Genomic DNA, 27,473 nt, shown 5'->3' on the forward strand with positions numbered 1-27,473 from the left:
ACCCAGTGGACGTAGTGTATATGTACTTTTCCAAAGCTTTTGATACGGTGCCACACAAAAGGTTGTTACATAAAATGAGAGTAATGGGGATAGGGGAAAATATGTGTAAGTGGGTTGAGAGCTGGCTCAGGGATAGGAAACAAAGGGTGGTTATTAATGGAGCACACTCGGACTGGGTCACGGTTAGCAGTGGGGTACCACAGGGGTCAGTATTGGGCCCTCTTCTTTTTAACATATTTATTAATGACCTTGTAGGGGGCATTCAGAGTAGAATTTCAATATTTGCAGATGACACTAAACTTTGCAGGGTAATCAATACAGGGGAGGACAATTTTATATTACAGGATGATTTATGTAAACTAGAAGCTTGGGCTGATAAATGGCAAATGAGCTTTAATGGGGATAAATGTAAGGTCATGCACTTGGGTAGAAGTAATAAGATGTATAACTATGTGCTTAATTCTAAAACTCTGGGCAAAACTGTCAATGAAAAAGACCTGGGTGTATGGGTGGATGACAAACTCATATTCAGTGGCCAGTGTCAGGCAGCTGCTACAAAGGCAAATAAAATAATGGGATGTATTAAAAGAGGCATAGATGCTCATGAGGAGAACATAATTTTACCTCTATACAAGTCACTAGTTCGACCACACTTAGAATACTGTGTACAGTTCTGGTCTCCGGTGTATAAGAAAGACATAGCTGAACTGGAGCGGGTGCAGAGAAGAGCGACCAAGGTTATTAGAGGACTGGGGGGTCTGCAATACCAAGATAGGTTATGAAGACTAAGGGATGATCTTATTTTAATGTATAAATATATGATGGGACAGTACAAAGACCTTTCTGATGATCTTTTTAATCATAGACCTGAGACAGGGACAAGGGGGCATCCTCTACGTCTGGAGGAAAGAAGGTTTAAGCATAATAACAGACGCGGATTCTTTACTGTAAGAGCAGTGAGACTATGGAACTCTCTGCCGTATGATGTTGTAATGAGTGATTCATTAATTAAATTTAAGAGGGGACTGGATACCTTTCTGGAAAAGTATAATGTTACAAATGTTACAGGGTATATACACTAGATTCCTTGATAAGGCGTTAATCCAGGGAACTAGTCTGATTGCCGTATGTGGAGTCGGGAAGGAATTTTTTTCCCCATGGTGGAGTTACTCTTTGCCACATGGGTTTTTTTTGCCTTCCTCTGGATCAACATGTTAGGGCATGTTAGGTTAGGCTATGGGTTGAACTAGATGGACTTACAGTCTTCCTTCAACCTTAATAACTATGTAACTATGATTAGTTCGCTCGGTTTGGCCATTCGTCTGAGGATGGAAGGCCGACGAAAAAGACAAATCAATGCCCATCTTAGCACAAAAGGACTACCAAAATCTGGACACAAACTGGGATCCTCTGTCAGACACAATGTTTTCAGGGATGCCGTGCAAACGAACCACATTCTGAAAAAAGAGCGGAACCAAATCGGAGGAGGAAGGCAACTTAGGCAAGGGCACCAAATGGACCATCTTAGAAAAACGATCACACACCACCCAGATGACAGACATTCTCTGAGAGACTGGAAGATCCGAAATAAAATCCATGGAAATATGCGTCCAAGGCCTCTTCGGAAGCGGCAAAGGCAAAAGCAATCCACTGGCACGAGAACAGCAAGGCTTAGCCCGAGCACAAATCCCACAGGACTGCACAAAGGAACGCACATCCCGCGACAAGGAAGGCCACCAGAAGGACCTAGCCACCAAATCTCTGGTACCAAAAATCCCAGGATGACCCGCCAACACCGAAGAATGAACCTCGGAAATAACTCTGCTGGTCCATCTATCAGGGACAAACAGTCTCTCTGGTGGACAACGGTCAGGTCTATCCGCCTGAAATTCCTGTAACACCCGTCGCAAATCTGGGGAAATGGCAGACAAAATCACCCCCTCTCTAAGGACACCAGCCGGCTCTGAAACTCCCGGAGAGTCAGGCACAAAACTCCTAGAAAGAGCATCAGCCTTCACGTTCTTCGAACCAGGAAGGTACGAGACCACGAAATCGAAACGGGAGAAAAACAACGACCAACGAGCCTGTCTAGGATTCAACCATTTGGCCGACTCGAGATAAATCAAATTTTTGTGATCAGTCAAGACCACCACACGATGCTTAGCTCCCTCTAGCCAATGTCGCCACTCCTCAAATGCCCACTTCATAGCCAACAACTCCCGATTACCAACATCATAATTCCGCTCGGCAGGCGAAAATTTTCTTGAAAAGAAAGCACATGGCTTCATCACAGAGCCATCCGAGCTTCTCTGCGACAAAACAGCCCCTGCTCCAATCTCAGAAGCATCAACCTCGACCTGGAAGGGAAGAGAGACATCTGGCTGACGCAAGACTGGAGCCAAAGAAAACCGGTGCTTCAGCTCCTGAAAGGCCTCCACGGCCGCAGGAGACCAGTTAGTCACATCAGAACCCTTTTTGGTCAAATCCGTCAAAGGCTTAACCACACCAGAAAAATTAGCGATGAAGCGACGATAAAAATTAGCAAAACCCAAGAACTTCTGAAGACTCTTAACCGATGTAGGTTGAGTCCAATCATGAATAGCCTGGACCTTGACTGGGTCCATCTCAATATTAGAAGGAGAAAAAATAAAGCCCAAAAAGGAAACCTTCTGGACTCCGAAGAGACATTTAGAACCCTTCACAAATAAGGCATTGGCACGCATTACCTGAAATACCATCCTGACCTGTTTCACATGGGACTCCCAATCATCAGAAAAGACCAAAATATCATCCAGATACACAATCATAAATTTATCCAGATATTCTCGGAAGATGTCGTGCATGAAGGACTGAAACACAGAAGGGGCATTAGAAAGTCCAAAAGGCATCACCAAGTACTCAAAATGGCCTTCGGGAGTATTAAATGCTGCTTTCCATTCATCGCCCTACTTTATACGCACAAGATTATACGCACCACGAAGATCTATCTTGGTGAACCAACTAGACCCCCTAATCCGAGCAAACAGATCAGACAACAATGGCAAAGGGTACTGAAATTTGACCGTGATTTTATTTAGAAGGCGATAATCTATACAGGGTCTCAAAGAACCATCCTTCTTGGCCACAAAAAAGAATCCTGCACCAAGAGGGGACGAGGACGGGCGAATATGTCCCTTCTCCAAAGACTCCTTTACATATCTCCGCATAGCGGCATGTTCTGGCACAGACAAGTTAAACAGTCGTCCCTTAGGGAACTTACTACCAGGAATCAAATTTATAGCACAATCACAATCCCTATGAGGAGGTAGGGCACTGGACTTGGGCTCATCAAATACATCCTGGTAGTCCGACAAAAACTCAGGGACTTCAGAGGGCGTAGAGGAAACAATTGATACCAAAGGAGCATCGCCATGACTTCCCTGGCAACCCCAGCTTAGCACAGACATTGCTTTCCAATCCAAGACTGGATTATGAGCCTGCAGCCATGGCAGACCCAACACGACCACATCATGTAAATTATGCAGCACAAGAAAGCGAATCACCTCCTGATGCGCAGGAGTCATACACATGGCCACCTGAGTCCAGTATTGTGGTTTATTCTTGGCCAATGGCGTAACGTCAATTCCCTTCAATGGAATAGGGAACTGCAAAGGCTCTAAAACAAAACCACAGCGCCTGGCAAATGATAAATCCATCAGATTCAGGGCGGCACCTGAGTCTACAAAAGCCATAACAGAGTAGGATGACAGAGAGCAAATCAAAGTAACAGACAAAATGAATTTAGGCTGTACAGTACCAATGGTGACAGACTTAGCGAAGCTCTTTATGCGCTTAGAGCATGCTGAGATAACATGAGCAGAATCACCACAGTAAAAGCACAACCCATTCTGACGTCTATGATTTTGCCGTTCAATTCTGGTCAGAATCCTGTCACATTGCATAGACTCAGGTTTCTGTTCAGAAAACACCGCCAGATGGTGCGCAGGTTTGCTCTCCCGCAAACGCCGATCAATTTGAATGGCCAAAGCCATTGACTCATTCAGACTCGCAGGCGTGGGGAACCCCACCATAACATTCTTAAGGGCTTCGGAAAGACCCTTTCTGAAAATTGCTGCCAGGGCACACTCATTCCATTGAGTAAGCACTGACCATTTCCTAAATTTTTGACAATAAACCTCTGCTTCATCCTGACCCTGAGAGAGGGCCAACAAAGCCTTTTCTGCCTGGTCCTCAAGATTAGGTTCCTCATAAAGCAATCCAAGCGCCAGAAAAAACGCATCCACATTCAGCAATGCAGGGTCTCCTGGCGCCAGGGAGAATGCCCAATCCTGAGGGTCACCACGTAACAAAGAAATAATAATTTTAACTTGCAGAGCAGGATTACCAGAGGAACGAGGTCTCAAAGAAAGGAATAACTTGCAATTATTCTTAAAATTCAAAAACCTAGATCTATCTCCAGAAAACAACTCAGGAATAGGTATTTTAGGCTCTGACATAGGACTGTGAATAACATAATCCTGAATGCTTTGTACTCTTGCAGTAAGCTGATCCACACTAGAAGTCAAACTCTGAATATCCATGTCTGCAGCTGAATTCTGAGCCACCCAGAGATCAAGGGGAGGAGAGAAGCTAGACAAACTGCAGCAGAGAAAAAAAAAATGCACTCAGGACTTCTCTTATCCCGCTTCTGCGATGCATTTAACACTTTGCGGCCTGCTGTACTGTTATGATCCTTAGTGGCTTAGGATCACAAATCTGACCAGCTAAGTAAATGAACATAGGACGAGCTCTGGGGATGTGGTAACTGGACTGACCGCAATCCTGATCCTATCCAACACACACTAAAGGTAGCCGTGGAACGTACCTAGAAAAATCCTAGACGTCGCTTCACAGCCTGAGAAACTAGCTAACCCTAAAGAGAAAGCAAAGACCTCACTTGCCTCAGAGAAATAACCCCAAAGATATAGAAAGCCCCCCACAAATAATAACGGTGAGTTAAGGGGAAAATACAAACGTAGAAATGAAACAGGTTTAGCAAAATGAGGCCCGCTAACACTAGATAGAAGAAGATAGCGAGGAAGCTGTGCGGTCAGTAAAAAACCCTATACAAAAATATCCACGCAGAGAATGCAAGAACCCCCACACCAACTAACGATGTGAGGGGAGAAACTCTGCACCCCCAGAGCTACCAGCAAGCGAGGAAATCACATATTAGCAAGCTGGACAGAACTCATCATATACTAAGAAACATATTGAACACTGATGAGCAAAAAATGAACAAACAGAAACTTAGCTTCTCTTGGAGAGACTGATAACGAATGCAGTCAGGAGAGATCAGATCAGCACTGAATACATCGACAGCAGGCAACAAATGAAGGTCCAGGTGAGTTAAATAGGAAACCTAACTAGCAGGTGACGAGGCAGCTGATCCCAGCCACAGACCCGCAGAATGACAAAAGAGCCACCAGAGGGAGCCCAAAGATACAACTCACACAGTACCACTTGTGACCACAAGAGGGAGCCCGAGAACAGAGTTCACAACAAGTATCCCATTGCACTGCATTGGGTTTCGTGTTTCGACCGACCCTGACCCCGACTTTTTTATAGGATCGGCCGATTTCACTCGACCCAACTTTTGAGAAAGTCGGGTTTCGTGAAACCCGAACTGATCCTATAAAAATAAAAGTCGCTCAACCCTAGTATTGCATGCTTTGTTGTACATTTTTGTGTTATAAAACACACAAAAGTGTTGACATTTTTTTCTTGATTACATTACTCACCCATAGAGTATTCTGTGGCCTTGGGTACATTTTTGTGATATTTACAGTTACATGAAAAAGTTTGGGCACCCCTATTATTCTAAAGCTTAATGTTCTATAAAAAAAAAATTTTTGCAACAGCTATTTCAGTTTCATATATCTAATAACTGTTGGACACAGTAATGTTTCTGCCTTGAAATTAGGTTTATTGTACTAATAGAAAATGTGCAATCTGCATTCAAACAAAATTTGACAGGTGCATAAGTATGTGCACCCTTATCATTTTCTTGTTTTAAATACTCCTACCTACTTTTTACTGACTTACTAAAGCACTTTTTTGGTTTTGTAACCTCATTGAGCTTTGAACTTCATAGCCAGGTGTATGCAATCATGAGAAAAGCTACTTAAAGTGGCCACTTGCAAGTTGTTCTCCTGTTTGAATCTCCTCTGAAGAGTGGCATCATGGGCTCCTCAAAACAACTGTCAAATGATCTGAAAACAAAGATTATTCAACATAGTTGTTCAGGGGAAGGATACAAAAAGCTGTCAATTTCCACTGTGAGGAACATAGTAAGGAAATGGAAGAACACAGGTACAGTTGTTGTTAAGGCCAGGAGTGGCAGGCCAAGAAAAAAAATAAGAAAGGCAGAGAAGAAGAATGGTGAGATCAGTCAAGGACAATCCTCAGACCACCTCCAGAGAGCTGCAGCATCAACTTGCTGCAGATGGTGTCACTGTGCATCGGTCAACTACACAACGTACTTTGCACAAGGAGAAGCTGTATGGGAGAGTGATGCGAAAGAAGCCGTTTCTGCAAGCACGCCACAAACAGAGTCAGCTGAGGTATGCAAAAGCACATTTGGAGAAGCCAATTTCTTTTTGGTCATACAAAAAGGCGTTATGCATGGCGGCAAAAAAACACAGCATTCCAAGAAAAACACTTGCTACCCACAGTAAAATTTGGTGGAGGTTCCATCATGCTTTGGGGCTGTGTGGCCAATGCCGGCATCGGGAATCTTGTTAAAGTTGAGGGACGCATGGATTCCTCTCAATATCAGCAGATTCTTGACAATAATGTTCATGAATCAGTGACAAAGTTGAAGTTACGCAGGGGATGGATCTTTCAGCAAGACAATGATCCAAAACACCGCTCCAAATCTACTCAGGCATTCATGCAGAGGAACAATTACACTGTTCTGGAATGGCCATCCCAGTCCCCAGACCTGAATATCATTGAACATCTGTGGGATTATTTGAAGAGGGCTGTCCATGCTCGGTGACCATCAAACGTAACTGAACTGGAATTGTTTTGTAAAGAGGAATGGTCAAAAATACCTTCATCCAGGATCCAGGAACTCATTAAAAGCTACAGGAAGCGACTAGAGGCTGTTATTTTTGCAAAAGGAGGATCTACTAAATATTAATGTCACTTTTCTGTCACTTTTCTGGTGAGGTACTTATGCACCTGTCACATTTTGTTTGAATGCAGATTTCACATTTTCTGTTAGTACAATAAACCTCATTTCAAGGCAGAAACATTACTGTGTCCAACAGTTATTAGATATATGAAACTGAAATAGCTGTTGCAAAAAAAACAATTTTTATAAAACATTAAGCTAAAGATTAATAGGGGTGCCCAAACTTTTTCATGTAACTGTAATACTTCAAAAGAGCGCTTAAAAATTGTTGGGCTAAATTTCTCACCCAGACTGTATTCCGTGGTCTGGGATACATTTTTGTGATATTTAACACTTCCAGAAATTTTTCTGGATTCAGTTCATCATCCACACAGTATTATTTGGTCTGTGATACATTTTGTTGGTATAGAACATTTGCAAAAAGCATTGTAAATTTTTTCTGATTTCAATTACTAATTCATATATCATTACACGTTCCATGGTACATAACAGTGTTATCGATCCCCAAAAAAACACTTTGACTGCAGCCGCTAACCAAATTTTTAATATATATATATATATATATATATATATATATATATATATATATATACACTCACCGGCCACTTTATTAGGTACACCATGCTAGTAACGGGTTGGACCCCCTTTTGCCTTCAGAACTGCCTCAATTCTTCGTGGCATAGATTCAACAAGGTGCTGGAAGCATTCCTCAGAGATTTTGGTCCATATTGACATGATGGCATCACACAGTTGCCGCAGATTTGTCGGCTGCACATCCCAAAGATGCTCCATACAAGGCAGGATGGATCCATGCTTTCATGTTGTTTACGCCAAATTCTGACCCTACCATCCGAATGTCGCAGCAGAAATCGAGACTCATCAGACCAAGCAACGTTTTCCAATCTTCTACTGTCCAATTTCGATGAGCTTGTACAAATTGTAGCCTCAGTTTCCTGTTCTTAGCTGAAAGGAGTGGTACCCGGTGTGGTCTTCTGCTGCTGTAGCCCATCTGCCTCAAAGTTCGACGCACTGTGCGTTCAGAGATGCTCTTAGGCCTACCTTGGTTGTAACGGGTGGCGATTTGAGTCACTGTTGCCTTTCTATCAGCTCGAACCAGTCTGCCCATTCTCCTCTGACCTCTGGCATCAACAAGGCATTTCCGCCCACAGAACTGCCGCTCACTGGATTTTTTTTCTTTTTCGGACCATTCTCTGTAAACCCTAGAGATGGTTGTGCGTGAAAATCCCAGTAGATCAGCAGTTTCTGAAATACTCAGACCAGCCCTTCTGGCACCAACAACCATGCCACGTTCAAAGGCACTCAAATCACCTTTCTTCCCCATACTGATGCTCGGTTTGAACTGCAGGAGATTGTCTTGACCATGTCTACATGCCTAAATGCACTGAGTTGCCGCCATGTGATTGGCTGATTAGAAATTAAGTGTTAACAAGAAGTTGGACAGGTGTACCTAATAAAGTGGCCAGTGAGTGTATATATATATATATATATATATATATATATATATATATATATATATATATATGTGTGTGTGTGTGTGTGTGTGTGTGTGTGTGTGTGTGTGTGTGTGTGTGTGTGTGTGTATATATATATATATATATAGATAGAGAGAGAGAGAGAGAGAGAGAGAATGAATATAAAGCTCTGGCAAAAATTAAGAGACCACCACATCAAATCCCTGTCATGGGCAGCCCAATCTCCAGACCTGAACCCTATTGAAAACCTCTGGAATGTAATCAAGAGGATGATGGACAGTCACAAGACATCAAACAAAGAATTGCAAATTGCTTACAATTTTTGTACCAGAGCAGTGTGAAAGACTGGTGGAAAGCATGCCAAGACACATGAAAGCTGTGGTTAAAAATCATGGTTATTCCACAAAATATTGATTTCTGAATTCTTCCTGAGTTAAAACATTAGTATTGTTGTTTATAAATGATGATGAACTTGTTTTCTTTGCATTACAGTATTTGCGGTCTGAAAGCATTGGTTATTTTTTTTCTATTTTGACCATTTCTCCTTTTTGGAAAAAAAAAAATATTGCTTGAAACTTCGGAGACATGCTGTCAGAAGTTTATAGAATAAATGAACATTTTTCATTATACTCAAAAATATACCTATAAAGTGTAAAATCAGACAAACTGAACATTTTGCAGTGGTCTCTTAATTTTTGCCAGAGCTGTATATATGTGTATATATATATTTGTGATGCAGCGGTAGGACCATATACACTCACTGGCCACTTTATTAGGTACACCTGTCCAACTTCTTGTTAACACTTAATTTCTAATCAGCCAATCACATGGCGGCATTTAGGCATGTAGACATGGTCAAGACAATCTCCTGCAGTTCAAACCGAGCATCAGTATGGGGAAGAAAGGTGATTTGAGTGCCTTTGAACGTGGCATGGTTGTTGGTGCCAGAAGGGCTGGTCTGAGTATTTCAGAAACTGCTGATCTACTGGGATTTTCACGCACAACCATCTCTAGGGTTTACAGAGAATGGTCCGAAAAAGAAAAAAAATCCAGTGAGCGGCAGTTCTGTGGGCGGAAATGCCTTGTTGATGCCAGAGGTCAGAGGAGAATGGGCAGACTGGTTCGAGCTGATAGAAAGGCAACAGTGACTCAAATCGCCACCCGTTACAACCAAGGTAGGCCTAAGAGCATCTCTGAACGCACAGTGCGTCGAACTTTGAGGCAGATGGGCTACAGCAGCAGAAGACCACACCGGGTACCACTCCTTTCAGCTAAGAACAGGAAACTGAGGCTACAATTTGTACAAGCTCATTGAAATTGGACAGTAGAAGATTGGAAAAACGTTGCTTGGTCTGATGAGTCTCGATTTCTGCTGCGACATTCGGATGGTAGGGTCAGAATTTGGCGTAAACAACATGAAAGCATGGATCCATCCTGCCTTGTATGGAGCATCTTTGGGATGTGCAGCCGACAAATCTGCGGCAACTGTGTGATGCCATCATGTCAATATGGACCAAAATCTCTGAGGAATGCTTCCAGCACCTTGTTGAATCTATGCCACGAAGAATTGAGGCAGTTCTGAAGGCAAAAGGGGTCCAACCCGTTACTAGCATGGTGTACCTAATAAAGTGGCCGGTGAGTGTAGAGTGAAACGGCAGTGACCCAAGCAAGTTCAAACAAAACGTTTCTTTACTGTGTTACTTCACACAGTCTATTAGCAATACACATTAAATGGCTTCTTTCATCCAGGCCGAAGGAAAATATACAGTACATGGCTTCTTAATACTGTCCATTAGAAATACACAGTAACAGTCCCTTTGCAGTCCCTACACAGGCCAGACTTCCCTTTGTCCAGTTTCCCTGGGGCGACCCCCCGCCGATACCAAGTCTCTTTACTCACGCCGTGCTCCTCAAGCCATCCTCCCGATTGCAGCCTGGCAACACAAGACAGCCCGAGACATAGGGTGTCAGTTCCTTTTGCCAATGTGTTGCTCCACACACAAAGAGCTTTGCAGACAACTTCTCTGTCTGCTTCCAAACCAACAATGACACACCTCCCCCTCTACTACAGGGCTTTTAATCAGTCACTGTTTCACTATTCTAATTGCAGCCACACCTGTGTCTGTAGTACGCCTTCATGGCCTCACTACGCCTCTGTGCGCATTCTGGATAGCACAAACCATGCCCCCTAGCTGTAACAGGGGTCACTGCCTCACATATCCTCCCCCCTGTTCTTACCTGTGGGGTTGAACATTTGTTTCCCTGTATGGGCAAAAGACAGGGAATTGGTATGCCCCTGTGACATCCCCGCTTGACACTACATTAAGAAACCAAAGTAGGGACCTGAACCATCGATCGGCGCATGCATCCCTCCCCTTTGCGTTTCTCCTCCATATTTCATTACGGGATCACCCACAAGGTTCTCCATTGCAGAAGCCAAGCTCTCTTTTCTGTTTAACCGTAGATTTGGGCCAGTTTTGGGTGGTCTCCACCTTGTTTGTTTTGGGTACACTAACCCCATGGGTCATCCTGTCACCTAAGTATCTGCTTCCGGGCCCCTGGTACAGTTTCCTCTGTACTCTTACCCGTGCCTCAGTGACTATATCTGTATTGCGTCGCCCCCGAACCTGAGCCTCCTGACCCTGCTGTCTAGCGAGCGCTCTATTTAATTTACCCTGACCCCTGGCCCCATCCTTGACCGGTGCCAGAGGGTTCCTCATGCGCACGTCCCCAGTCGCTTCCATGACCATACACTCCCGGCTCTTCCTATACCTATGTCTCTGCGTGGGACCCTGGTCCTGAGCTGTCCCTAACTTACCAGGGGCATTTCCAGCTCTGGGTTCAGTGGAGTCTCCACATCCTCTACTGCCACAACCTCTAGGGGGAGCCTATCGGGGTTACACTCTGTCCATAAGTTGGTGAGCCCTGTGGCTGATAACTCTAACTTGACACCTTAGGGTTCTGCGCCCGAAACAACATTTTCACCCTTCCCTGCCAATACTTCTAGGGAGAGCCTATCGGGATTACACTCTGTCCCTAGGTTGGTGACCCCTATTGCAAGTATCTCAAAATCTCCGGGTTCTATGCCCAGCACAACCTTTACCATGAGAGGGTTAACCCTGGTCTCCCACAGGGACCAGAATAGGGGCAAGTCTCTTCCCAACACAGCCCCATGTGGAAGCATCTTCACCACTCTCACATGTTTAATGTCCCCATATGGTCTGGAAAAATTAACCTCCATGGTCGGGTACTCCCGGATTTCCCCGTGGACACCCGTCACCTCCACTTTCGGTCCTTTGGGTTTGTCACAGGCAACAAGGGACCCATGAATCAAGGTTACTATGCTCCCTGAGTCCAGGAGGGCCTCTGTTTGGTACCCGTTCACAAGTACCTGGCACAGCTGGGGTTCTCTGTTGGTGGTACCGACTGGCTGAGCATACATAGAAATACGGCGACCATACCTGCAGTCCATGGGTTCAGACACCAACGGGCAGTTAGCAGCCACATGGCCGGGCTCTTAGCAGTGCCAACACCTGATCACTGCGGCACAACTGTACCCAGGAGCCGTTTTAGTTTTTCCCAGCTCCTGGGCTGGGTAAACCTTACGTGACAGCCGAAATGGAGCAGTGTCCTGTATAAAGTCCTGAGTGGCTATATATCGCTCTACCAGTCCCACCACCCCATCCAGAGTGCCTGGGTCCCCTTGTCCCACCCAACGCTGTATGGCTGCTGCTGAGAGAGGACAAACTGCTTCAAAAGCTCCTCCATTTTATCAGCTGGCTTGAACTTTAGCTTTGCAGGTTTAATCACTGACAAGCAGCACGCTTTGGGTATGCCTTAGTTCACATTGCCCGCATTCTCCACATGTGATGCAGCAGTAGGACCATACACAGTGAAACGGCAGTGACCCAAGCAAGTTCAAACAAAACATTTCTTTACTGTGTTACTTCACACAGTCTGTTAGCAATACACATTAAACGGCTTCTCCATCCAGGCCAAAGAAAAATATACAGTACACGGCTTCTTAATACAGTCCATTAGAAATACACAGTAACTGGCTTTACTTTGCAATCCCTACACAAGCCAGACTTCCCTTTGTCCAGTTTCCCTGGGGCAGCCGCCTGCGGATACCAAGTCTCTTCTCTCACGCCGTGCACCTCATGCTATCCTCCGGATTGCAGCCTGGCAACGCAAGACAGCCCGGGACACTGGGTGTCAGTTCCTTTTGCCAATGTGCTGCTCCACACACAAAGAGCTCTGCAGACAACTTCTCTGTCTGCTTCCAAACCAACACTGACACACCTCCCCCTCTACTGCAGGGCTTTTAATCAGTCACTGCTTCACTATTCTAATTACAGCCACACCTGTGTCTGCAGTACGCCCTCATGGCCTCACTACGCTTCTGGAGAGCACAAACAGTGCCCCCTAGCTGTAACAGGGGTCACTGACTCAGGTGTCACACATTCTGTATGATTGCATAGCTTGTCTGCTAATGATGAGACCATTGTCAGTCATAGCTTTGCTCAGTGGTGTGTGGGCCTTGTGCTCAGAGTTATTCTGATCTTTGCTGCCTGACCTAGAACTTTGCCTTTTGACCATTCTTCTGTATTGCCCCTTTGCCTATGAATACTCTGATATTTGCTGCTTGACCTTGGACTTTGCCTTCTGATCATTCATTTGCCTTTGACATGCTCTCCCTGTATTTGACCCCGTACTCCTTGACTTCCTTGTCTCTTGGCTTGCCCGTGTGTAGTGACTCAGCATCCCAAGGGCCAATTGCTCTGCTTACCCATGGTATAACAGGGTACATGGACCCTCCTCACTGCCCCAATTCCTGTAGAAGCACACTTCTGCAAAAAAGACACCAGTTTGCCTAAACATCTCTGCTATTCCGGTGTGTGGACAGCATTTCTGCAGCAAGATACCAGTTGCCTATCTCTTCTATTCCTGTACGATATGCATTTCTGTCTCAGCCGCATCTACTTCTTCCAACCCCACTGAACCATCTTCCATCCGGCAGGTTCAGCACCACTGGATCATCGCCTCCGGTCCGTGTTGAATACCCTGCTCTACAACTTAAAGAATACTCCTTACCTCCCCATAGCAGAAAATTTTAAGGGGGGGGGAATTTGATCAGTGATCAGACATGTCTCCGCGATTTGGCGTGGACCTCTCAGTGAACGAACCCCATAGACTATAATTGGTACATGTTCGGTGTGAGAAAAATACATAATCTAATGTATATTCAGAGAGACCTCATGTAGGCAGTGGCAGAGCATGGGGGTTGCCTCGGGGGGGGGGGGGATTGAAAAAAGCGAAAAATTTCAGAAGAAAATTTGGAATACTTAAGGAGGATCGTTATTCCCGTGACCCCAGTTGTTGACCATTATTGATTGAGAACGATGAGGATAGTAGTACTGGATGTCCTAGAGCAGTGGTCTCCCGCTATCCGCTCACTTTCACAGACCTGTTTTATCTCCGGCATCTGTAGTATTGACAAATGGTGAAGGTTTCAATAGCTAAATCTTCCAAGAAATCTCTGAGATTACTTCCAAAAAACACCGTCCCCATCTCCATGTACGGTAGGGAGATATCACCAAGCAGTGTTCTGCTCTGATGTAGCAGAGTTGATTTTGTTTTACAGTCCTACTGAAAAAACAATGTACAAACAGCGCACATCCAATGTCTTACATTAAGCTCTCGGTCCTGCTCCGTCTCTGATCATATTTTATATCTATTGCTCTATTAAACTGCTTATGTAAAGTGCTGCGGAATATGTTGGCGCTATATAAATAAAGATTATTATTATTAATAGAAACAGCGCCACTGTCATACCAAGGCAGTCTTTGGTATTACAGGTCATGTCCATTCAAAACTAGACACATCTCACTGACAAAAGCACTGCTGGTTCTGGGGAAAAACAAAAAGCGAACAATTTTTTCTTTCATCTAATATAAAGCAGTAGTAACCTGCAACCCTAACAAGCCGCACAGATAATCACAAGGAGTTGTGCAGCCCGACACGCTCTGCGCTGCTGCATCAAGGTCATCACGTACATTTGCTGTTCCAATGTGAGAGGATTGCTTAGAACTGTGGTACTCAAGTTGGCTGCTGTCAGGGCATGCTGGAATTTGTAGTTCTGAGATACACTATACGGACAAAAGTATTGGGACACACATCTTAGGGTATGTGTCCACGTTCAGGATTGCATCAGGATTTGGTCAGGATTTTTCATCAGTTTTTGTAAGCCAAAACCAGGAGTGGAACAATTAGAGGAAAAGTATAATAGAAACATATGCTCCACTTCTGTATTTATCACCCACTCCTGGTTTTGGCTACAAATACTGATGAAAAATCCTGACCAAATCCTGATGCAATCCTGAATGTGGACACATACCCTTAATCAGTGAATTCAGGTTTCTCATTCAGCCCCTTTGCTCCGGTGCATGACATCTGGCCCCATTGTCCCCAGTCTGTAACATTTGCCCCGTCGCCCTACCATGTCTAACCTCCTGCCCCACGTCTGCCTTTACTAATGTGACGGAACAGCCGGCAGTGCAGAGCTCCCTGATACCAGCGTGGTCCTGTAATAGGAGCCACCGGGGTAACAAGTCTGTTCATGACATTACTTCCTCCTAAATCTTCCCCCATCACCTATGTATGATATTATTGAGAAGTGGAAGTAACCGCAGCTGCTCAGCCCCGAAGTGGAGACCCCGTAATGTTACAGAGCGGGGGGCTGAGTGCTGAGGAGTAGAGGGCAGAAAAGTCACCAACGCTCTGCTGACTCCATAACTGCAGAGTCCAGACCCCCTCTGGTATTAAGATCAGCACAAACACTGCGCCCCCGCCGGCAGCTTCAAGACCGAGCAGCTGCATGCAGCCGTACATCACCAAGCACAATGCTGAGCGTAGTATGGAGTGTAGCTGACACCACTGGACTCTGGAGGGGACGTGTTCTGTGCAGTGATGGATCACACTTCTCTATCTGCGTCTGATGGAGGAGTCTGGGTTTGGTGATTCCTGGAGGACGTTACCCCCTGACTGCACTGTGCCCCCTGTACAGATGGTGGAGGAGGATAATACTATGGGCTGTTATCAGGGGTCGGCCCCTCAGCTCCAGTGAAGGGAAATCTTAATACTTCAGGAAAAGACATTGTGGACAATTGTATCTTCCAGCTTTGCGGGAACAGTTTGGGGAAGACCCTTTTCTGCCCCCCATGACTGCGCCCAGAGCACAAGCTTCATACAGACATGGTTAGGGGAGCTTAGTGGAAGAACATGAGCGGCCGCACAGAGCCCGGACCTCAGCCCCATCCAGCAGCTCTAATGGAGGCACTGATCCCGGCCTCCCCCCATCATCAGTATCTGACCTCACTAATGCTCTTCTGGATTAAGGGGCAAAAATTCCCACAGACGCCTCCAAAATCTCATGGAACCTTCCCAGAAGATCGGACGTCGTTATATCTGCAGAGGGGCCGACTCCATATTACCGTCTGTGGATGCAGAACTGGAGGCCAGAAAAGCCCCTGTAGTATAATGTGGAGGGGGCACATACTTTTGTCCATGTCATGTAGCTGGAGAGCCATTGGTTAGAGAACACTGAGCTAAAATATAGTCACCTACAACTAGCCTATATACGGACATTTATTAAGTAAGCCTAGACCTGTCGCTCCTGAGTCTACAGGTGTCAAAGCATGCTGGGAATTGTAGTCCTGTGACAGCTGGAGACTAGAGCCAATAGTTGGAGAAACAGTAATATAAGATCATATTAAAATAAAAAAACTAATAAATCTATAAGTATAATCAACGTTATAAATTATTATATGGCCAAATGAAGCATGAAACCATTGTTCTCCGTATCCAGGACATCGTATTACTGGGACTAATATTATATATTACATAAGTCCTAGTAATACAATGTCCTGGATACGGGGATCACTGGTTTCATGATTCACTTGGAGATTACAGTTGGCCGGACCTTTTATAACGGAATGCTATTTGCAACGGTTTCCCCATATACGGTATTTTCATACATCGGTCATTGATTCCCAAAATGTGTGTGTGTATGTGTATGTATGAATCTGTATGTTCATGTATGTATATATATGTATGTGTGTGAGTATGTATGTGTATGTATATATATGTATGTGTGTGAGTATGTATGTGTATGCATATGTATGTGTGTGAGTATGTATGTGTATGCGTATGTATGTGTGTGTGTGTGTGTGTATGTGTGTGTGTGTGTGTGTGTGTGTGTATGTATGTGTATGCATGTACAGTAAAGACCAAAAGTTTGGACACACCTTCTCATTTAAAGATTTTTCTGCATTTTCATGACTATGAAAATTGTAAATTCACACTGAAGGCATCAAAACTATGAATTAACACATGTGGAATTATATACTTAACAAAAAAAGTGTAAAACAACTGAAATTATGTCTTATATTCTAGGTTCTTCAAAGTAGCCACCTTTTGCTTTGATGACTGCTTTGTACACTCTTGGCATTCTCTTGATGAGCTTCAAGAGGTAGTCACCGGGAATGGTCTTCCAACAATCTTGAAGGAGTTCCCAGAGATGCTTAGCACTTGTTGGCCCTTTTGCCTTCACTCTGCAGTCCAGCTCACCCCAAACCATCTCGATTGGGTTCAGGTCTGGTGACTGTGAAGGCCAGGTTATCTGGTGTAACACCCCATCACTCTCCTTCTTGGTCAAATAGCACTTACACATCCTGGAGGTGTGTTTGGGGTCATTGTCTGTCATGAATCCCCAATGGCTAGGGATAGCACAGGATAAGCAAAGTATAATAAATATCGGACGAGCTCTAGGGTGATGGAACCTGGGCTGACCGCTGCCCTACGCCTGACAAACGCAACTAGAGATAGCCAGGGAGCGTGCCTACGTTGGTTCTAGACGCCACGCACCAGCCTAAGAGCTAACTAGTACTGCAGAGAAAACAAAGACCTCACTTGCCTCCAGAGGAATTAACCCCAAAGATATAGTTGCCCCCCACATGTATTGACGGTGAAATGAGAGGAAGGCACATACATAGAGATGATGTATATAGCTTTAGCAAATAGAGGCCCGCTGAAAACTAGAAAGCAGAATGACACAAAAGGGGACTGAGCGGTCAGCAAAAAACCCTAATCAAAAAAACCATCCTGAGATTACAAGAACCCATGTGCCAACTCATGGCACATGGGGAGAACCTCAGTCCACTAGAGCAACCAGCTAACAAGAGACATTCTAAGCAAGCTGGACAAAAAAACCCAAACAACTGAAAATCAGCACTTAGCTTATCCTGAAAGATCTGGGAGCAGGTAGGCAGGAACCAAACAGAGCACATCTGAACACATTGATAGCCGGCAAGGGAAATGACAGAGAGGCCAGGTAAAATAGGAAACACCCAGCCTCTGATGGACAGATGGAAACCAAAGGCCGCAACCCACCAAAGTCACCCAGTACCAGCAGTAACCACCAGAGGGAGCCCGCAAACAGAATCCACAACAGTACCCCCCCCTTGAGGAGGGGTCACCGAACCCTCACGAGAACCCCCAGGGCGATCAGGGTGAGCTCTATGGAAGGCGCGGACCAAATCAGTCGCATGAACATCGGAGGCGACCACCCAGGAATTGTCCTCCTGACCATAACCCTTCCACTTAACCAAATACTGGAGTTTGCGTCTGGAAACACGAGAATCCAAGATCTTTTCAACAACATACTCCAATTCTCCCTCCACCAGCACCGGAGCAGGAGGCTCGACCGAAGGAACAACAGGCACCTCATACCTCCGCAACAACGACCGATGGAACACATTATGAATAGCGAACGATGCTGGGAGATCCAAACGGAAAGATACAGGGTTAAGAATCTCCGAGATCCTATAAGGACCGATGAACCGAGGCTTGAACTTAGGAGAAGAGACCTTCATAGGGACAAAACGAGAAGACAACCACACCAAGTCCCCAACAAGAAGTCGGGGACCCACGCGGCGACGGCGATTAGCAAACTGCTGAGTCTTCTCCTGAGATAACTTCAAATTGTCCACCACCTGATTCCAAATGTGATGTAGCCTGTCCACCACCACGTCCACTCCAGGACAATCCGAAGACTCCACCTGACCAGAGGAAAAACGAGGATGAAACCCCGAATTACAAAAAAAAGGAGAGACCAACGTGGCCGAACTAGCCCGATTATTAAGAGCAAATTCGGCCAGTGGCAAAAAAGCAACCCAGTCATCCTGATCAGCAGAAACAAAACACCTCAAATAAGTTTCCAAGGTCTGATTAGTTCGCTCCGTCTGGCCATTCGTCTGAGGATGGAATGCAGACGAGAAAGACAAATCAATGCCCATCTTGGCACAAAACGTCCGCCAAAATCTAGACACAAACTGGGATCCCCTGTCAGAAACGATATTCTCCGGAATCCCATGCAAACGAACCACGTTCTGAAAAAACAAAGGAACCAACTCAGAGGAGGAGGGCAACTTAGGCAAGGGCACCAAATGAACCATCTTAGAAAAGCGGTCACACACAACCCAGATAACGGACATTTTCTGTGAAACCGGGAGATCAGAAATAAAATCCATGGAAATGTGCGTCCAAGGCCTCTTCGGGATGGGCAAGGATAACAACAACCCACTAGCCCGTGAACAGCAAGGCTTAGCTCGAGCACACACTTCACAAGACTGCACAAAGGTACGCACATCCCTAGACAAGGAAGGCCACCAAAAAGACCTGGCCACCAAGTCTCTTGTACCAAATATTCCAGGATGACCAGCCAACACAGAAGAATGGACCTCGGAGATGACTCTACTGGTCCAATCATCCGGAACAAACAGTCTTTCTGGTGGACATCGATCCGGTTTATCCACCTGAAACTCCTGCAATGCGCGTCGCAAGTCTGGGGATACGGCGGACAATATTACTCCATCCCTAAGGATACCAGCAGGCCCAGTGTCTCCAGGAGAGTCAGGCACAAAACTCCTGGAAAGAGCATCTGCCTTCACATTCTTTGAACCTGGCAGGCATGAAACCACGAAATTGAAACGAGAAAAAAATAACGACCAACGAGCCTGTCTAGGATTCAAACGCCTGGCAGACTCAAGGTAAATGAGATTCTTGTGATCAGTCAAGACCACCACGCGATGTTTAGCACCCTCAAGCCAATGACGCCACTCCTCAAATGCCCACTTCATGGCCAAAAGCTCCCGATTACCCACATCATAATTGCGCTCGGCGGGCGAGAATTTTCTAGAGAAGAAAGCACATGGCTTCATCACCGAGCCATTAGAACTTCTCTGTGACAAAACCGCCCCCGCTCCAATCTCGGAAGCATCAACCTCCACCTGGAAAGGAAGTGAAACATCTGGTTGACACAACACAGGAGCAGAAGAAAACCGGCGCTTAAGTTCCCGAAAGGCCTCCACGGCCGCAGGAGACCAATCAGCAACATCAGCACCCTTTTTAGTCAAATCAGTCAAAGGTTTAACAATACTGGAAAAATTAGCAATGAACCGACGATAAAAATTAGCAAAGCCCAAGAACTTCTGAAGGCTCTTAACAGATGTAGGTTGTGTCCAGTCACAAATAGCCTGAACCTTAACGGGATCCATCTCAATAGTAGAAGGAGAAAAAATGTACCCCAAAAAAGAAATCTTCTGGACTCCGAAGAGACACTTTGAGCCCTTCACAAACAGAGAATTGGCCCGCAAAACCTGAAACACCTTCCTGACCTGTAGAACATGAGACTCCCAGTCATCAGAAAACACCAAAATATCATCCAAATACACAATCATAAACTTATCCAGATATTCACGGAAAATATTGTGCATAAAGGACTGAAAGACTGACGGAGCATTGGAGAGTCCAAAAGGCATTACCAAATACTCAAAATGGCCCTCAGGCGTATTAAATGCGGTTTTCCACTCATCACCCTGTTTTATCCGCACCAGATTATACGCACCACGAAGATCTATTTTAGTGAACCACCTAGCCCCCTTAATGCGAGCAAACAAATCAGTAAATAATGGCAATGGATACTGGTATTTGACTGTAATCTTATTCAGAAGGCGATAATCTATACAAGGCCTCAGGGAACCATCTTTTTTTGCCACGAAAAAAAACCCTGCTCCCAGAGGGGACGAAGATGGACGAATATGTCCCTTTTCCAAGGACTCCTTAATATAATTCCGCATAGCAGTATGCTCTGGCAGTGACAGATTAAATAAACGACCCTTAGGGAACTTACTGCCAGGAATCAATTCTATAGCACAGTCACACTCTCTATGGGGAGGGAGCGAATTGAGCTTAGGCTCCTCAAAAACATCCCTATAATCCGACAAAAACGCAGGGATCTCCGAAGGAGTAGATGAAGCTATAGAAATCGGAGGTGCATCATCATGAACCCCGTGACATCCCCAGCTTAGCACAGACATTGTTTTCCAGTCCAGGACAGGATTATGAGTTTGTAACCATGGCAGACCAAGCACTAGTACATCATGTAAATTATACAGTACAAGGAAGCGAATCACCTCCTGATGAACGGGAGTCATGCGCATGGTCACTTGTGTCCAATACTGCGGTTTATTCATAGCCAATGGTGTAGAATCAATTCCTTTCAGAGGAATAGGAACTTCCAGAGGCTCCAGACTAAAACCGCAGCGTTTAGCAAATGACCAATCCATAAGACTCAGGGCAGCGCCTGAATCCACATAGGCATCGACGGAAATGGAAGACAGTGAAAAAATCAGAGTCACAGACAAAATGAACTTAGACTGCAGAGTATCAATGGCAAAAGATTTATCAACCCTTTTTGTGCGTTTAGAGCATGCTGATATAACATGAGCTGAATCACCACAATAAAAACACAAACCATTTTTCCGCCTATAATTTTGCCGTTCACTTCTGGACTGAATTCTATCACATTGCATAGTCTCAGGTGCCTGTTCAGAAGACACCGCCAACTGGTGCACGGGTTTGCGCTCCCGTAAACGCCGATCAATCTGAATGGCCATAGCCATAGACTCATTCAGACCTGAAGGCGCAGGGAACCCCACCATAATATCCTTAATGGCCTCAGAAAGACCATTTCTGAAGTTTGCAGCCAGGGCGCACTCATTCCACTGAGTAAGCACCGACCATTTCCGAAATTTCTGACAATATATTTCCGCTTCATCATGTCCCTGAGAGAGGGCCAATAAAGCCTTTTCAGCCTGAATCTCTAGGTTAGGTTCCTCATAGAGCAATCCCAATGCCAGAAAAAACGCATCCACACTGAGCAATGCAGGATCCCCTGGTGCCAATGCAAATGCCCAATTCTGAGGGTCGCCCCGTAGGAACGATATAACAATCTTGACCTGTTGAGCAGGGTCTCCAGAGGAGCGAGATTTCAAAGAGAGAAACAATTTACAATTGTTCCTGAAATTCAGGAAGGTAGATCTATCTCCAGAAAAAAACTCTGGAATAGGAATTCTAGGTTCAGACATGGGAGTGTGAACAACGAAATCCTGTATGTTTTGAACCTTTGCCGCGAGATTACTCAGGCTGGAAGCCAAACTCTGGACATCCATGATAAACAGCTAACATCAGAGCCATTCAAGGGTTAAGAGGAGGTAAGAAGCAGCTAGACAGCAATTAAGGGCTAGGCAGCAAAACTCTGAAGGAAAAAAAAAAAAAAAAAAAATTTCCTTGAACACTTCTTTTCCTCCTACTTCAGCCCAAACAATTAACACTTTGTGGGCCGGCTATACTGTCATGAATCCCCAATGGCTAGGGATAGCACAGGATAAGCAAAGTATAATAAATATCGGACGAGCTCTAGGGTGATGGAACCTGGGCTGACCGCTGCCCTACGCCTGACAAACGCAACTAGAGATAGCCAGGGAGCGTGCCTACGTTGGTTCTAGACGCCACGCACCAGCCTAAGAGCTAACTAGTACTGCAGAGAAAACAAAGACCTCACTTGCCTCCAGAGGAATTAACCCCAAAGATATAGTTGCCCCCCACATGTATTGACGGTGAAATGAGAGGAAGGCACATACATAGAGATGATGTATATAGCTTTAGCAAATAGAGGCCCGCTGAAAACTAGAAAGCAGAATGACACAAAAGGGGACTGAGCGGTCAGCAAAAAACCCTAATCAAAAAAACCATCCTGAGATTACAAGAACCCATGTGCCAACTCATGGCACATGGGGAGAACCTCAGTCCACTAGAGCAACCAGCTAACAAGAGACATTCTAAGCAAGCTGGACAAAAAAACCAAACAACTGAAAATCAGCACTTAGCTTATCCTGAAAGATCTGGGAGCAGGTAGGCAGGAACCAAACAGAGCACATCTGAACACATTGATAGCCGGCAAGGGAAATGACAGAGAGGCCAGGTAAAATAGGAAACACCCAGCCTCTGATGGACAGATGGAAACCAAAGGCCGCAACCCACCAAAGTCACCCAGTACCAGCAGTAACCACCAGAGGGAGCCCGCAAACAGAATCCACAACAATTGTCCTGTTGAAAAATAAATGATGGTCCAACTAAACGCAAACCGGATGGAAGAGCATGCCGCTGCAAGATGCTGTGGTAGCCATGCTGGTTCAGTATGCCTTCAATTTTGAATAAATCCCCAACAGTGTACATGTACAACATGTAGAGTCCATCCGTTCACCTTTTCTGCATCACACTAAGACACGGTGGTTGGAACCAAAGATCTCAAATTTGGACTCATCAGACCAAAGCACAGATTTCCACTGGTCTAATGTCCATTCCGTGTGTTCTTTAGCCCAAACAAGTCTCTTCTGCTTGTTGCCTGTCCTTAGCAGTGATTTCCTAGCAGCTATTTTACCATGAAGGCCTGCTTGTCATGGTTCCCAATGGCAAGGGGACGTCAGAGAACATAAATAACAGAACAGCTCTTGGGTGATGGAATCTCGAGCTGACCGTGAGCTAAACCTATCACACAACTAACAGTGGCCGGGTGACGTACCTACGTTTTATCCCTAGACGCCCAGCGCCAGCCGGAGGACTAACTAACCCTAATAGAGGAAAAGACAGACCTGGCTTACCTATAGGGAAATTCCCCCAAAAAGGAGACAGAAGCCCCCCACATATATTGACGGTGAGTTCAGAGGAAAAGACATACGCAGTATGAAGGTAGGTTCAGCAAAGCGAGGTCCGCTTACTAGATAGCAAGAAGATACAATAGGGAACTTCACGGTCAGCTGAAAACCCTATTAAAATACCATCCCGAAATTACTTTAAGACTCATGTGTCAACTCATGACACCGGAGTGGCAATTTCGGCCCACAAGAGCTTCCAGCTACAGAAAAATAACATAACTGTGAACTGGAACAAAAATGCAAAACAAACTTAGGACTAAGAGTCCAACTTAGCTGATAGTAGTCTAGAAGCAGGAACATGCAACAGAAAGGCTCTGGTTACATTGATGGCCGGCACTAGAATAACTGAGCAGCAAGGCTAAATAGGATACTCCCATATCCTGATGGAAACAGGTGAACAGAGAAAGTGAAGCACACAAGTCCAGTACCACCAGTGACCACCGGGGGAGCCCAAAAACCAAATTCACAACAGTACCCCCCCCTCAAGGAGGGGGCACCGAACCCTCACAAGAACCACCAGGGCGATCAGGATGAGCCCTATGAAAGGCACGGACCAAATCAGAGGCATGAACATCAGAGGCTGTCACCCAAGAATTATCCTCCTGACCGTAGCCCTTCCACTTGACCAGATACTGAAGTCTCCGTCTGGAAACACGGGAGTCCAAGATCTTCTCCACAACGTACTCCAATTCACCCTCAACCAACACCGGAGCGGGAGGCTCAACGGAAGGCACAACCGGTACCTCATACCTGCGCAATAATGACCGATGGAAGACATTATGGATAGAAAAAGATGCTGGGAGGTCCAATCGAAAGGACACGGGGTTAAGAATCTCCAAAATCCTATACGGGCCGATGAACCGAGGCTTAAACTTAGGAGAAGAAACCCTCATAGGGACAAAACGAGAAGACAACCACACCAAGTCCCCAACACGAAGACGAGGACCAACACGACGACGGCGGTTAGCAAAATGCCGAGTCTTTTCCTGGGACAACTCCAAATTGTCCACCACCTGTCCCCAAATCCGATGCAACCTATCCACCACAGTATCCACTCCAGGACAATCCGAAGACTCCACCTGACCGGAAGAAAAACGAGGATGAAACCCCGAATTGCAAAAGAAAGGAGAAACCAAAGTGGCAGAACTAGCCCGATTATTGAGGGCAAACTCCGCCAACGGCAAAAAGGCAACCCAGTCATCCTGATCTGCAGACACAAAACACCTCAAATAAGTCTCCAAGGTCTGATTAGTTCGCTCAGTCTGGCCATTAGTCTGAGGATGGAACGCAGACGAAAAAGACAAATCAATGCCCATCCTAGCACAGAACGCCCGCCAAAATCTAGACACGAACTGGGTCCCCCTGTCAGAAACGATATTCTCCGGAATACCATGCAAGCGAACCACATTTTGAAAAAACAGAGGAACCAACTCGGATGAGGAAGGCAACTTAGGCAAGGGCACCAAATGAACCATCTTTGAAAAACGGTCACACACCACCCAGATGACAGACATTTTCTGAGAAACAGGGAGATCAGAAATAAAATCCAGAGATGTGAGTCCAAGGCCTCTTCGGAATAGGCAAAGATAACAACAATCCGCTAGCCCGAGAACAACAAGGTTTGGCCCGAGCACAAACATCACAAGACTGCACAAAAACTCGTACATCTCGAGACAGGGAAGGCCACCAGAAGGACCTAGCCACCAAATCCCTGGTACCAAAGATCCCGGGATGACTTGCCAACACAGAAGAATGAACCTCCGAGATGACTCTACTGGTCCAATCATCAGGAACAAACAGTCTACCAGGCGGGCAACGATCAGGTCTATCCGCCTGAAACTCCTGCAAAGCCCGTCGCAGGTCTGGGGAAACAGCAGATAATATCACCCCATCCTTAAGGATACCTGTAGGTTCAGAATCACCAGGGGAATCAGGCTCAAAACTCCTAGAAAGGGCATCCGCCTTCACATTTTTAGAACCTGGTAAGTATGAGACCACAAAATTAAACCGAGAGAAAAACAACGACCAGCGCGCCTGTCTAGGATTCAGGCGCCTGGCAGACTCAAGATAAATCAAATTCTTGTGATCGGTCAATACCACCACCTGATGTCTAGCCCCCTCAAGCCAATGACGCCACTCCTCAAAAGCCCACTTCATAGCCAAAAGCTCCCGATTACCAATATCATAATTTCGCTCGGCGGGCGAAAATTTTTGAGAAAAGAACGCACAAGGTCTCATCACGGAGAAGTCGGAACTTTTCTGCGACAAGACCGCCCCAGCTCCGATCTCGGAAGCATCGACCTCAACCTGAAAAGGAAGAGTAACATCAGGCTGACGCAACACAGGGGCGGAAGAAAAGCGGCGCTTAAGCTCCCGAAAGGCCTCCACAGCAGCAGGGGACCAATCAGCAACATCAGCACCCTTTTTGGTCAAATCAGTCAAAGGTTTAGCAACATCAGAAAAACCAGTTATAAATCGACGATAAAAATTAGCAAAGCCCAAAAATTTCTGAAGGCTCTTAAGAGAAGAAGGTTGCGTCCAATCACAAATAGCCCGAACCTTGAGAGGATCCATCTCAATGGAAGAGGGGGGAAAAATGTACCCCAAAAAAGAAATCTTTTGAACCCCAAAAATACACTTAGAACCCTTCACACACAAGGAATTAGCCCGCAAAACCTGAAAAACCCTCCTGACCTGTTGGACATGAGAATCCCAGTCATCCGAAAAAATCAAAATATCATCCAGATACACGATCATAAATTTATCCAAATATTCACGGAAAATGTCATGCATAAAGGACTGAAAGACTGAAGGGGCATTTGAAAGACCAAAAGGCATTACTAAATACTCAAAATGGCCCTCGGGCGTATTAAATGCGGTTTTCCACTCATCCCCCTGCTTAATTCGCACCAAATTATACGCCCCACGGAGATCAATCTTAGAGAACCACTTAGCCCCTTTTATTCGAGCAAACAAATCAGTAAGCAAAGGCAACGGATACTGATATTTGACTGTAATTTTATTCAAGAGTCGATAATCAATACACGGCCTCAAAGAGCCATCTTTTTTAGATACGAAGAAAAAACCGGCTCCTAAGGGAGATGAAGAAGGACGAATATGTCCCTTTTCCAGGGACTCCTTAATATATTCTCGCATAGCAGCATGTTCAGGTACAGATAGATTAAATAAACGACCCTTTGGAAATTTACTGCCCGGAATCAGATCTATGGCACAATCGCAATCTCTGTGAGGAGGTAGTGAACCAAGCTTAGGCTCCTCAAAAACATCACGATAATCAGATAAAAATTCCGGAATCTCAGAGGGAATAGATGACGAAATGGAAACCAAAGGTACGTCCACATGAGCCCCCTGACATCCCCAGCTTAACACAGACATTGCTTTCCAGTCAAGGACTGGGTTATGAGATTGTAACCATGGTAATCCGAGCACCAAAACGTCATGTAGATTGTACAACACAAGGAAGCGAATCATCTCCTGATGGTCTGGATTCATACGCATAGTCACTTGTGTCCAGTATTGTGGTTTATTACTAGCCAATGGTGTAGAGTCAATACCCTTCAGAGGTATAGGAACTTCCAGAGGCTCTAGATCAAACCCACAGCGCCTGGCAAAGGACCAATCCATTAGACTCAAAGCGGCGCCAGAGTCGACATAGGCATCCGCGGT

General features: G+C 45.4%; 1 protein-coding gene across 1 annotated transcript in view; it reads right to left on the minus strand.

Moving 5' to 3' along the window:
* The window catches only part of TRPC6 (transient receptor potential cation channel subfamily C member 6), a 251,147-nt gene that overhangs the window by 217,030 nt on the left and 6,644 nt on the right, over window positions 1-27,473 (minus strand). The gene's annotated exons all lie outside the window — the stretch shown is intronic.

The sequence above is a fragment of the Ranitomeya variabilis genome, chromosome 3 (genome assembly GCF_051348905.1).
Source record: "Ranitomeya variabilis isolate aRanVar5 chromosome 3, aRanVar5.hap1, whole genome shotgun sequence".
NCBI classification, from domain to species: Eukaryota; Metazoa; Chordata; class Amphibia; order Anura; family Dendrobatidae; genus Ranitomeya; species Ranitomeya variabilis.